Raw genomic sequence first — 13,624 nt, 5'->3', positions numbered from 1 at the left:
TTTCTGCTTCATCTTTCGGGTTTGGGAAGAAAGGTGGAAGGACTATTTCTTCATTGAGGTGAAACGACGATGCTTGGAGCTGGTGCTGTTAATGTAGGCTGAGGCTGTACTGGAGCTGGAGTTGGTGGAAGCATTGGCGGGATCATGGGCTGAATGATCCCATTGAGGATATTTCCGATTTGGGGGGACCTCATGAGCGTGAGGAATTTTTCAAAACAACGTTCCTTGCAAGCTGGAGAGGCCTGTTCTTGCATTGGTACTGTCGACATGTATGACACTCTCCCTGCGCCTAGCTTGCCTTGGGAGTACCGTGCTTCCATGTATCTCATCCGTCCCGATGATGTTGCGTAGAAGGTGCACCATCTGACCCAATAGAAAGTTTGGTCTGAGACCAAAAAATTCTGTGCTGAATACTCCAGGAATGCTCCTTCAGCTTTATACAATGAAATCTCTTATAGTCTTGTTCAAGGAGTCATATGATCGGTTTCAAGATTTCTTTTTCTTTATTGCGATTTGCTGACACATGTTTCGACCTACCAGGTCAATTCCAAGGCCATGACTATCTTTTAAGCTCTTGTAGCTTCTTGATGAGGATGGGGAGGCCCCAATGTACAAGTCAGGTGGGTAATCCACAACCGGGCTGGAGTATAGCCTGTTCAGAACGTCGGAGCCTGTCCTGGTCACTCGCACTGGAAACACTTGTGTACAGGCGTGTTATAAAGGTTCAATCATTTAAAAAAAATATATTTTTAGGGGGTTTCCCCATCCCCTTTAATTATTTAACTATCCCCGAACACCCACAACCCATCTATATATTTTTTTAACCCCCATACAAAATTCGATGAATTTTCACGTTGAAATGACAACGGTGAAAAACCCAGCGTCCTTTCATCCCACGATGAAAGGACGGTGTACCGTTATAAATGCCATATCATACCTGCTGCGTGGTCATTCCACCCTTGCAGTATCATTGGAATGGCGCGTTTATGTCTGTGCCGCCATCATCTCTGGCTGCACCGCCAGTTTGTCAGGTACCACCTCACGTCATAGCTACGTATCTGTGGAGACACTGGCTCTGGCCTCTGCCCGTTTGCCTGACCACGTAGGCTCAGACCTGGCTTGCACCTCTAGTGTCAACCTGGCAGGCTGTTCGCTCTCGTACATGCTGGTAGTGCTTTTGTCACTGCATTTAGGCACTCCCTCAGGCATGGGCCTGGTAACAGAGCTAAGGCCCTCTGGTCCTGGTATTCGAGTCGCTTGACCCCTCAGCTGTGGGCCTGGGAGGATCCGGGGTCCCCTCAGCTGCGAGGCCGGTAGCCACTTGAGCCTTGGAACCCTTGCTGGTAGCTGAGATCCTATTAGGCCCCTCCCGCTAGGGTGATTCCCAGGAAAGGCGTCTCCTATGCAGGGTGTTCTCGAGAACAAAAATCCTACCTTTTTCGTCCTTCCCCTTATGTACAACTTTATTTGGTCCGGTGGGGATCTGTTGAATAACTCTCTCCACCTTGCCAGCCGGTTCTTCAGGGACCAGTGAAGAGAGGGTCCCTGGAATGCCCCTTCTCGCCCCCATGAACATGACAACCTGAAGAGTCAAAAACACACAGTCACTCACTATTCGCCAGGCCCCAGGAGGACCAGTGACTGACACATATGCAGAAAGATATTCTCTCAGACACCCATTCAAACCTTATCCAGTGTATGTCTTTATGGATAAAGGTGCTTCAACATTGGTAGTAGACCCAAACGCTGCGATGTATGCCGTTGACTAATGCAGAGAAACAAACCACTGTGCTGACGTCATTAGTGACACCACGACATAGCCACGTTAGACATGAAGTACACTTGCAGCCATGCACAGAGTTACAAACACATACTCATATACACAAAGAACATGCTTACACAGTTCTGTAGATAGAGGAAAGATACATATACATACTGCCAAAAGCTTTTATTATTTTTCTCATTAGCCAAGTGCAGAAACGCTGAACGCAAGGCAATGAAGAGATGCAGAGCAAGCTTGAAGATGCTTATGGCAACTAACCCTTTGGAACTACAGGATCACATAAGGAGCAAGACAGGACCAAAGACAACTAACCTATAGGAAACCAAGCATGATATAGACGTGTAGAAATCAAAGTTTAAGTAAAACGAGGATCACAAAGAGTCACAAGACGCAGGACGAGAGACGAGGTGAAGCAGAACAAGGCTGCACAGAGCAGGAAGGCCAGGGCTCCCAGCCAAAGTCAGAGACAAGCAGCACATTCGAAACCTAAAACGACAAGGGGCCTATCTGCAGAAAAACAGAATAAATCCCTACGAATTGCAGACCAGAAGAGCTCGATTTTGTGGTCCTCAACCACGTGATGTGGCCAAGCTAGACAATGGTTATTCTCCCGTGCTGGGAAGACAAACTGTTCTCAGCACCACAGATATGGAATGAAACATGAACAAGTTAACAACACTGCAACATGGAGAGCACTCTCCCAGGGAAAAGTGGTACTGCTAACAGATACATTGGGAACACATAGTTCTTCCCATCACCTTGAAGAGGTGCACAGAGCGCTGAGAACAGAGCTGGGTTCCAGTCCTGGAAAGACTTGTTCCAGCCAATCAGGGGACAGAAATCCAGGGGTGGATGGCAGAGGGCAAGGGCCAATGGTAATCCTGTGACCCTGCACCAATGTAATTGATTGTTTCTTGGTGAAGGGGCAGGTCATCCACCTGACATGAGAGGGGCAATCCATACTGTATACCACTCTGATCACCCATTGTTAGGGAGAATTCTCTTATAAGGCTAATGCCCAAACCTAGTGAGTCCCCCAGAAGCTTTGCTGGATTTTTGGGGTTTGTTTTTTTCTCCTGCTAAGAGTGAGGCTCTTTTACTCCCCCTCTTAGGCATGATTTGAGATATGACTATTTGTGTGATTTTGGGCTATGGGGTCTTTTTACTCCATAGGGTATCATCTGTTTTTTGTGTATGCGTTACACAGCACCCTCAGTGCAGTAACACAGGGGTGTCATAGTGACCCCCAAACATAGACTCCATACCATGGGACTGACTACTGTCTCCCAGGGCATGTAAAGTCACAATTGACTATACTAGTCCTAAATTGTGAACAGAACCAGTAGAAACCATCATATTGTGGAAGTACTGGAAGGGGTTCATTATATTGCCCCTGGGTCTGTTTTCAAGGGGGCACTGTCCAGTCCCCCCCTTGTCGAGTTTCTGGCTGGTGGCAGTGGTTACCACGTGAAATATTCCACTGGAATATTCTCTATGGGATTTTCCCATTGATTTTAAACGCACCACTTTTTGGTGCAATGTTAAAGATACCGCCGAATTATTTATTTAATATTAAATTCACGGTTGGGTCTTTTTGCCAAAACTCTTTTCTAAAAATGGCCTTTGTGTCCGTCTCTGTAACTCTGACCAAGGTCGAGTCCTTTGTTCCACTTTTTGGCAGGCTTCTTTCTGGGTTCCACAGGATGTGTGGGGAGGGGAATTGGCACCCTGGACTGCACTGCCTTAGCAACTCAAGTCGCACTCTGTTCTGATTGGGCCAGTGGTGAGCCGCCCGGCTCACCACTTAGCATGTTTGAGTGAGCTAGGCTGTTGAATGGGGGATTTCTGCATAAAAGCAGGGCCTTTGGGACTGGAACTTCAGAAGTCGCCACAGGACCTAAGAATCCGAAGAGGGAAGAAGCTGAGCCATCTGCAATGACGACACCACCGGTGAAGCCCTGCTGCAACTACCTCACCACTTTCCCGACGACAAGAGAAGATCTTCTGCTGGACGAGTCTTCTTCCTCCTCTGAGCTGGTGGGACCAACCAGTTCGCCCATTTCGCCTTCCAAAGACGTCTCTTGGTCGAATCGCCCGTGCCAAGCAACCCGGCGGCCGGATAGCCAAGCTTCACCACTTTGACAGCGAATAAAAGGAACGCACCTTTTATCGACGAACTCCGCGGCTAGTTTCATCCCTGTGCAGTGCAACGACTCCACGTTTCCTCCTCGACGAGATCCTCTCTTCACCTGGTCGAAACAACAAACTGCAACCACTGCAAGGAACAACTCCCACAGCTGGAGCTTCCTCTCTCTTTAAGGTACTGTGTCCTGCCTGGCCTCCCTTTCTTCGGTTTGCCCAAGGTGACCCTTAAATCCTTGGCTTTCCAACTGGGTTGGCCCCAGACCTTCTAACTTTACCTTCTTGAATCGCCCCAACCTCTTTTGAACATTCTGCAAAGACTTTTAGTGCATTTTAAACCGTGTGATCCTGGGCACATTTCGCTTTTCTCCATTTAAAGTGGGCCTGGCCAATCAACTTTGGCTCTACAGTATATACTGTCTTTATTCCCTTGCTGAGAATTGCTAAAAGTGTTGGGACCCGTTTCATTTCTATGCTCTGCCTTTTTCTCTCCCTTTAACTGAACTATCAGAGTGCCATCAGGTTATGCGCTCACATCTGTTTAACAAATCGTGGTGTTTTAACTCTGACTTGTCTGATAGTTATCAAGAGAGGTGTGTATACTTTACCTGACTGTGTTTTAACTTACTTTTGATTTAGAGTGCTAGTGTATTGCCTAAAGTGTGTTTTAAATAAATACTTATATACTATACAAAGCTCTGGTCTGTGTTCGTTTGCTCTACTGTGTTTTTGGCCCTATTGTGTATACTCTATATACTGCCCTACTCTTCTTGAGAGAAGTCTGACTACTCAGCCACAGCTACCAGGTAAATCTGGGTGGTACAGACTGCTACCAATTGGATTTACTGCTTACTCCTGTAGTCTTAATCTTTTTGCAGTGTTCCCCAAGGGAACAGGATTCTGCCTAACACCCAACCAGAAAATGAGAGTTTTTCGAGCAAGGGCCCATGTTGTGACGACGCTCTGCAACAAAAGGGAGTGATACAGGTTTGGGAGTGGTGACACTGGCGATTTTTTTAATGTCCTGTATTATCCCTGTAGTTTTTTGTAATAAACGACAGTTTAACTTGCCCTTGGCTGAGTTCTCCCCTTTGTTCTGGGGGCAGGGCTGTTGGGCCCTGGGAGCTGAATAGTTAAGCTTGTGGTAACACCCAGACCTCTGGCATACCAGACCTCACCAATAAATTGGTAGCAGGGGATGGTTTACTACGCCGTTTGGCATAAGCCGCCTCTTCCGCGCAGTGCCTGGAGGGCTGCGGGGCAACTCGCAGACAAAGAGTCCGACAGGGTGTGCAGCCCCGTACAAAGGTCGTCAGAAGCCAGCTTGAAAATATTTTGCCCGCGGTCCATGAGGAGTCCAGCAGATCAGAAGGGTGGCATGGCAGCTTTGGGGGAGCCGGTAGCCGAACAGCGTCAGTGGATCACAGAGCGTAAGTATTGACTGAACCACACAGCAACTAAGGGGAATGGGAAAGTAACGGTGGGTGTGGAGTGGCAATGCGTATTGTTGAGTATCTTTGGAGTATTGTCTAACATTGTTGAGTATTGTGAAGCATAGTAGGGAAAGACGCGGAGGTAGATGTAATTTCTGTGGTTAGGGCACAGACTACTTACTTAAGGGCACGGATGACAGAAGTTATGTGAATATTGAATTCCCTGTGAATTGGCCATTTTAGCTCCGATCATGGTTGATGGTATCCCCGTGTAAAGGCGCAGCAAAGGGAGCTGGCCTAGATTGTGGAAGGTGTTCGTCTGGTAAAGTCTCGAGGAGGCGTTTTATCTGCAAGGCAACCGTGTAGGTACAGATTGAACACAACAAATATTGGTATCCCCCGTTAGGAGGCAGGAAGACCGATGTGGGTTCATGTTGGGGTTGTGTAAATGTTTGTGTAACGGGACATTAGCATTGTAAGCAATCTCTAGCACTCCCTTGTTTAGCGAAGTGGTGACATCACCCATCAGGTCTGTGTATACGACTCGGAGAGCATGAGAAGTTGGTGTTGAGAAACTTAAAAATGACAGAGGAGGGTGTGCGGAAGGCTCATTCAGGAGATTGGTGGGTGTGCCTGAGGAGGCAGAGTGGCAGAAAGGCGGTGCGCGGAGCACGCCTGACAGGTTGTTTTGGGGCCAGAGAGGCTCGAGAAGAATTGTTGAGAACCGGTATCTGTGATATTCATAAATCTGTGCTGAAAATATTCATTGTGCTTGTGTAATAACAGTGTCAAAAGCCTCGACTTGAGGTCAAGGATAAAAGCAATGTATCAAGGGAAGTGTGGGCAGGATACGCCCCTACAGCACTTGTGTAAGGCTCTTCCACGCTAGAAGGACAAAATTTGCAAATATATGGCGGAATGGACCAATAGCACAGAGAGTAAATTGACTAAGCCATGGCCACAATGCAGAAGTTTCTCCAAAAATGTGCAGAAACCATTGCAGACACACATACAAGACACCTATAAGGGAAAGAAGTTGGCCAATCGTATGGCGATATTTGAGCTCTGGCGAATGTTCCAGGAGGACGTTGGGGAAGTACTGAGGCGTCAATGGATGCCAAGCCAGCAGGAGGCAGCAGGAGCAGCCCCCTCCACTCCCGCTCCCCCACCTTCTCCTGGGAGCGAGAAAGAAGGAGCTGCAGCAGAAGCGCAGGGATTATACCCTATACGGGAGCTAAAGAGAAACAAAGGGATGACCAGAAGGAAAAACAAGTTTTGGTGAAAAGGGAACTGAGAAAGTCTCTTGCCTCTGAGGACCTGATGTACTCCAAGAACAAACAAAAGTTCCCTGCAAAGGTACACTGAGTGATGGCTTTTCACCCTTGGATCCCCCTCTTTTGGGCTTAGATCCACAAACAATTCCTATCAATATCAGGATCTTCAGAAGTTGTTCTCCTGCTTCCGAGGATCTGATAGGTTCAAACCACAAACAAAAAGTTGCTTTCGGATTACACTTGAGGTGATGCTTCCTCACCTTTGGGTCCCCACTCTTTCGGGCACAGAGCCCTCTCGAATATCAGCCTCCCTTCCGTCGGGTTCCTTATGGCTTATATTCACAATGATTTCCCTATTGCATTTATATGTCATTGGGGTGATGGCTTCTCAACCCTGGATCCCCCTCTTCCGGGATCAGACCCCTTTAAACATTTGCCTCCCTCCATCAGGTTCACTCAAGCCTTTTGCAAAGATATTTTCACTTCGGCGTTCACAAATCATATTGTCCTTTTAAACAGTTCACCGTGGACATCCCTCTGCTGGGTTCACATTTGTCAACACACATTTGGGTCTTTGGACCTTGGCCCCCTTTACTGGCATCCCTGCGCCGGGTTCACTCTTGCCACTTTACAATTTCTTTCGCTTTCTCTAAGGGATTCACTTCGCTTGCATTTTTCAATGGTTTGTCAGTTGAAGACTTTCGACTGTACAGGGATTTTGCTAGACCCCTGTATGACCACTTTGACCTTTCTTGTCAGCTCTCCTCTGGCCCTCTGGTAGCAGTAGTTTCAATCAACACGGGATCAACCAGAGTCTCTCGAGTGAACACCTATGTGGTGCCGATCACCTCTTCCCATAACAATTTACAGTTCTTTTAACTTTCCTCAATGAGCTTCTTTGAGACTTCCATTCAACACAGTGGGGTTTCTTATTGCCTCTCCCCTCAACTCACATGCTGTGATGAACCGCTTGGCTTTTCAGTTTATCTGGAGTCAAGACCGGTACCACAGTCTCCCTTTGTCCTGCTCATCAGCGTAGGCACGCTCTGTATACGCTGCAACACACTTGAGCTATTGTACACAGTCTTATGATTCCTTCCACAGAGGTCTCGCGAGCCTGTTTTGGAAAGGGTAAGGTTGCTTCCCTGCTTGTCAGCCTCTCGCCACCTTTCTCCTCCTTTTGAACTGCCAAGGCTGTATAGCTCCTTCGTCGTGTGGTCTGCCTTGCTCGTCTTGTGCTCTCGTGCACCACCTTTTATCCCTGTGGCTAAAGGAAAGGGGCGTCAGGTGTGTGATTCTGGTTGATTGCCTGTCTTTGCCTGACCCTTGGGTTGGGACGTGTCCGGTTCTGTTGTCATTCGCGTCAGGAAAAAGAGTTCGCGTCGGAAAGTGAGGGACGGGGGCTAGAGTTCCTGAGTATTCTGCATAGTAGGATGGGGAGAAGGTGTTATAAGAAGGGGTAATTGTATTCCTGGTCCTGGGGGTTAAGTGGGTGTTGTGTCTTATTAGGAATAATCATTAATAACCAGAGACTTATGAAAGTGAACTATCTCCTTTAATCATATCTTTATAACTGACTTCCCCAGATTCCAACACTTCCTTTCACATTCTAACTATTGACATATTACCATTCCATATTCTAATGTGTATTTACAATACAACTCCCCCCTTACTTAACATTTAACTTACCATGAATACATATAGTCATTTTTAATTTCTTAGTTTCATCAGATACACATGTAATATTTTTCACTCTGTACTTAGTTTGTTGACTTGACTAAACACCTACATTTGCTCAATAAGCCTATCTGGCTTATGCACTGTTCGATAAGGATGATTCTTCCCCACTGCAATTCGAACATCGGACTCCAGATCTCCACTACCATTGTCAATTTCTTCGCCACTACCTCCTAAACCTCCATCCACAGAGCTCAACCCACCATGATCCTGACCACCTCCCGCACATTCAGTCATTTCTTCACTACCCTGAAGATCTCCTGAGTTCACAGAAAATTCATCCCACGTCGAATTGTCATTCATTTCTTGCTTTGCCTGACTCATCATCAACCTGGTCCTCTTGAAATTAACTCCTGAAAAACGATGTATTTTGTGTGATCTCGTGATTGACCTCATTGACTGCAGTGACCAAAGGCCCTTTTACTTTCTTTACTTTCCAAATCACTGGCTTATATCTCGAATCCAGTTTAGAACATAGTCTTTGCCGAACTAGCACCTTTTCTCCCACCTCAATATTGTTATTGTTGGCCCTTCTTTTATTATCAGTCCATTCCTTGACCTTCTTCCTCTTCACTTCATCCCGTCTCCTTATTTCATAATCTTCTTCCAGAGTATAATTATTTAGCTGTGGGATACGAGTTTGAGATTTATACCAAATTATTAGTTCAGACGGGGAGCACCCAGTTATTTCATTTGGAGTATTTCGATAGCTCCTGAGCATTTGTGAAACTGCTTGAGACATTGCCATATTGTCCACTATAGCATTCTGCCTTGTTTTTTTTCAGATTAAGCATGAACTTCTCAACCATGCCATTTGCTTGTGGCCCCAGCGGTGTAAGCTTCTGATGTTTAAATACTAGGTATGCTGCAAATCTTTCAAATTGATGTCCTTGAAAAGGAGGGCCATTATCTGTTTTGACTGTTTTGGGAATTCCCCACTCACTGAAAACTTCATCTAGAAGTCCCACCACATGATGGAAAGCCGTTGAAGCTACATGTTTCACCAATGGAAATCGTGAATATTCATCTAATATCACCAATAAATATCCCCCTTCTTTCAACGGTCCGTAGAAATCCATAGATATTCTACTCCAAGGCACTTCAGGCAAGGGAACAATGTGAAGTGGGCAAGCATTGCTATCTGGTGCAGTTACTTGACACGCAAAACATTTCTTCACAAAGTCTTCAACCATTGCATCCATCCATGGGAACCACACATGATTTCTCAACATTTTCTTTGTGTTCGTTATTCCTCTATGACCTTCATGCGCTAGCACTACTAGTACTTTCCTTAAACTTTTAGGTGCCACCAGTCTGTTTCCTCTGAACAGCATGCCATCATTTGTTGATGTTAATTCTCCACTGATCTTCGACATCCTCTGTAATTCCTTTATATCCACTTCCTTATTGAATTCTTATTTTGTTGTTATCTTTTTCCACTGACCAGTCATTGTCAACTTTATTGCTGCTTGAATTGTCGGATCACCCTTGCTCATTTCAGCAAACATTGCTCTTGATATTGTTGGTGGTAAAGCGTTAGCAGACAAATACGACACATAATTTTCCACCTCTACTTCAATTTTATCTTCATTTTCTGCTGTCGGATGTCGAGATAAGTAATCAGCTGGGTTTGCCTCTTTACCTGGTTTGTGTACGATAATGTAATCATATTCTTGTAGTAGTATTCCCCACCTTTCAATTCGTGGAGGCATTTTTATTCTTGGATTTTCAAATAGAGATATCAAAGCTTGGTGATCTGCAATAAGTACAAAAGGTCTTCCTTCTATGAAGTGATGACATTTTTCACAGGCCCACACAGCAGATACACTTTCTTTTTCTGCCTGTGAGTATCTCTGCTCAATTTCATTCACAGCTCAACTAGCATATCTTATGACATGCCTTTCCGGGTTTTTCGGTTCAACTTGTGCTAATATTGCTCCCAATCCTACAGGGCTTGCATCCACCATAACTTCTGTTCCCAATCTGGGTTATAATTAGCCAACTGCCGGCCATCAACAAGCTCTTTCTTTATTAACTCAAAGCTATTCTTGCACTTTTCGTCCCACACAAACACGGTTTCCTTCTTTAACAGTGGTCATAAAGGGTGTGTTAGCATTGCAAAATTAGGCACATAACTGGCACAATACCCTGTCATTCCCAGAAATGACCTCACTTCAGTTAGATTCCTTGGTGGCTTTAGATCATGAATGGTGTTTACTTTGCTTGAATCTGCTCTTATCCCTTTTCCAGAGAACATATGTCCAAAAAAACATAGACTCTCCTTATTCACATCACATTTAGATTCATTTAGAGGTAGTCCACTATTTTGCAATGCCATGCATACTCCTTCCAATGCTTCATCATGTTCCCTTTGAGTAGTACCATATACCAATATGTCATCACTGTAATTAAATGTATTTTTCACAGGAGCAATGACTTTTCTGATCGCTTCTTGGAATATTTTTGCTGCCGATGATATTCCAAAACGTAGTCTTTTGTATCTATATAAGCCTTCATGGGTTACAAATGTGGTTATATATCTGGACTCAGGATCAATTTCTAGTTGGTGATATCTTTGATTTAAATCAAGCTTCGTAAACCTCGTTGCCCGATTTAATCTTATGATCATGTCCTAAATGTAAGGTCCTGGGCGTCTTTCTCTCTGTATCGCCACATTGGGAATCCTCATGTCTACACATAGCGCATACGCCCATCGGCTTTAGGAGCCACTACTAGCGGCAACACCCATGGCGTGGGACCACTTTCTACCTTTTCAATTATATTGTTGTTAATTAACTGTCTTAGTTCTTTAAACACTCTTTCTTGGAGATGAAACCCTATTTTCCTCGGATGTTGTGGCGTTGGCTGAACTTGTGAGTCAATGTGGAGATGCATTGCATCTCCCTTTAATTTTCCTACTCCTTCAAACAATTTAGGACATTTCTTCTTGATCACTTCTATGTTTATTTCGCCTTCCATTATATTTTGTATATCTTGTCTCTGAGGTGGAATACCCTTTATCATCTCACTTTTGTTACAGTTCACATTGATAATTTTCAGACCTGTTGCAGTCTTGCAGCTGATGAGGCATCTTCCTTCCACAAGGCTTTCAATGACAAATATTTCAGTGGGCATGTGAGTATCCTTATTGATTAAATCACACATGAATTTCCCTTTCACAGTGAATGGTCGTGTAGCTCCCCACTGAAATATGTTGGCTCTTGATGTCCGTAATGGGTATAATTGTGCTATTCCTTCATATATTTTGTTGCTCATCACGTTTAGTTAGTTTATTTATAGAGCGCGACCGAACCCTCGGGTTGCTGGGCGCATAATCATATGGACAACAGAGTTACATATCGTTGCGCACAGCAGGAAAAGTACATTAATTCAATTGTGCAGACAAATGGTGAAGTAAAAAATAAGCAAAGAATACAATAGAAAATAGCAGATCGGGTTACATGGTGATCAGTTTCACGGTGTAGTTAAGACCTAGGGTGCGTGAGTAAGTAGCACCGTGTTAGGCAGAGAGCCACGTTAACCATGGTTCCAGTGTCCACCAGGAAAGGTATGTTTTGATTTCCTAGGTTTATAATCACTTTTATGGCTCTACTTTCATCGGATGCTCCATAGATTAGTCTAACATATCATTTGCCATACATGTCATAATCTAAATATTCCTCGTTTGTATCAACATCTATCCTCTATTGGAGGGTTTTCATAAGGATAATTGTATATTTCATGAATGTAATTTTGACTTTTGTTCATTTGTGACGACGGTATTTGTTCTGATCCTGTTTGTCCTATTTGTCCAGTCTCATCAATTTCCAGAGCATCCATGGTCCTCACAAATTCTGGCCGAAAATGTGTTTGATTTGATCAGAAGTTTGGTTGACTTAGTCTTGATTTTACTTCTTCCCCTACTTCTGTGTTTGTCCTTATATTGAATTGTCTCTGATTTTCATATAATCGGTTTTGGATTACTTATCCACTCGATTTCTGTGTAGGCGTCCAGGGCATTTTTTCTCTGCACATATTTTGAAAATGATTCTCTTGACCACAACGTAGGCACATGTGGCCTACAGCTGGACATTGACCTTTGTGCGGGAACTCAAACCCACACCTGTAACATTGCCTTTCTCCATAGCTTTTACAATAATTATACCAATGAGGTTCACCCGAGTTCCTCTACTGCCACTGTGTGTTTTGCCTCTGACCCATGACAGCAACGGTGTCTATCCCTTTGGGATTTTCTATGTTAGCTGCCTGCGTATCCACCCTTTCATAGATCCGTGCCAATTCAAGTACCTCTTTCAATGGAAGCGATTTCTTTAGCAATTGCTTTCTCAATTATGAAGACAAGCAGCCCTCAATTATTCTCAATCTGACTGCCTCATCATCATTAAAATGTGAAAAATCACAATATATGGCCTTCCTCTGCAAACGTAATGCAAATTGTGCAATGATCGCGTTTGGGCTTTCAGTGCATTGATCTAAGATGTACCGTTCGTAATATCTGTTGAGTGGGACAATGACCTTTGCATTTATTGCTGTTATTAATAGTTGATATGTTGATTTATCTTCTGGAGGTATTTATCTTAATAACATTTTTCATTTCCCTCCCTACTAGGTTTGTGAAGATGTCTAGCTTGTTGACAGCATTTTGATTCCCTACTGCTCTCAAAAACTTTTCAAAATCTTCAATCCACTCTTGCCACCACTGTCCCTGATCCTCTTGAGGTTCTAGATCAGAGGAGTTCGGTTTCCTCAGAAAAAATGTGTTGGATCGGTTGGTACAATTGATGATCCTCATGTAATGTGCGATACATCTCTTCCGTTTCATGCAGTTTTAGCTTTATGTCACTGCGTTTCTGTGTTTCCCTTTTACTTTGCTATTTGCTAGTTGTGGACCATTCTTGTTGTCTTTTCCCAATTATATTATTTCTTTTGTTTTCTCATTCACTGAAGAAGTCTTTGTCTCAACTTTACTGGTGAAACACAGCCATATTTAATATCTCTTTCCGTTTTATTTTCTTATTTGAATTTCAGATTTAACTCAATTACATCAATATGAGCGTCATTCCTGTATTCATTCAAGTTGTGCAACTCATTTTGCCTGCGCCGAGTATCTTAGCAGTGTTTTTTTTTTTTATAGGCGTGACACTTTACTGTAAATTCATGTGCGAGGTCTGGTTCACATGCACTCTGTATAATGTAGTCTCTTTAGTATTATTCACTCATTTGTTTATTTTTTT

At 44.1% G+C, this 13,624-nt stretch overlaps 1 protein-coding gene across 6 annotated transcripts in view; it reads right to left on the bottom strand.

Annotated features, from left to right (window-relative positions):
- The window catches only part of DHRS7B (dehydrogenase/reductase 7B), a 461,566-nt gene that overhangs the window by 16,830 nt on the left and 431,112 nt on the right, over positions 1-13,624 (bottom strand). The gene's annotated exons all lie outside the window — the stretch shown is intronic.

This window comes from Ambystoma mexicanum, chromosome 2p (genome assembly GCF_040938575.1).
Source record: "Ambystoma mexicanum isolate Mex_15411 chromosome 2p, UKY_AmexF1_1, whole genome shotgun sequence".
Classification (NCBI taxonomy): domain Eukaryota; kingdom Metazoa; phylum Chordata; class Amphibia; order Caudata; family Ambystomatidae; genus Ambystoma; species Ambystoma mexicanum.
This window is presented reverse-complemented; position numbering and strand designations above follow the sequence as displayed.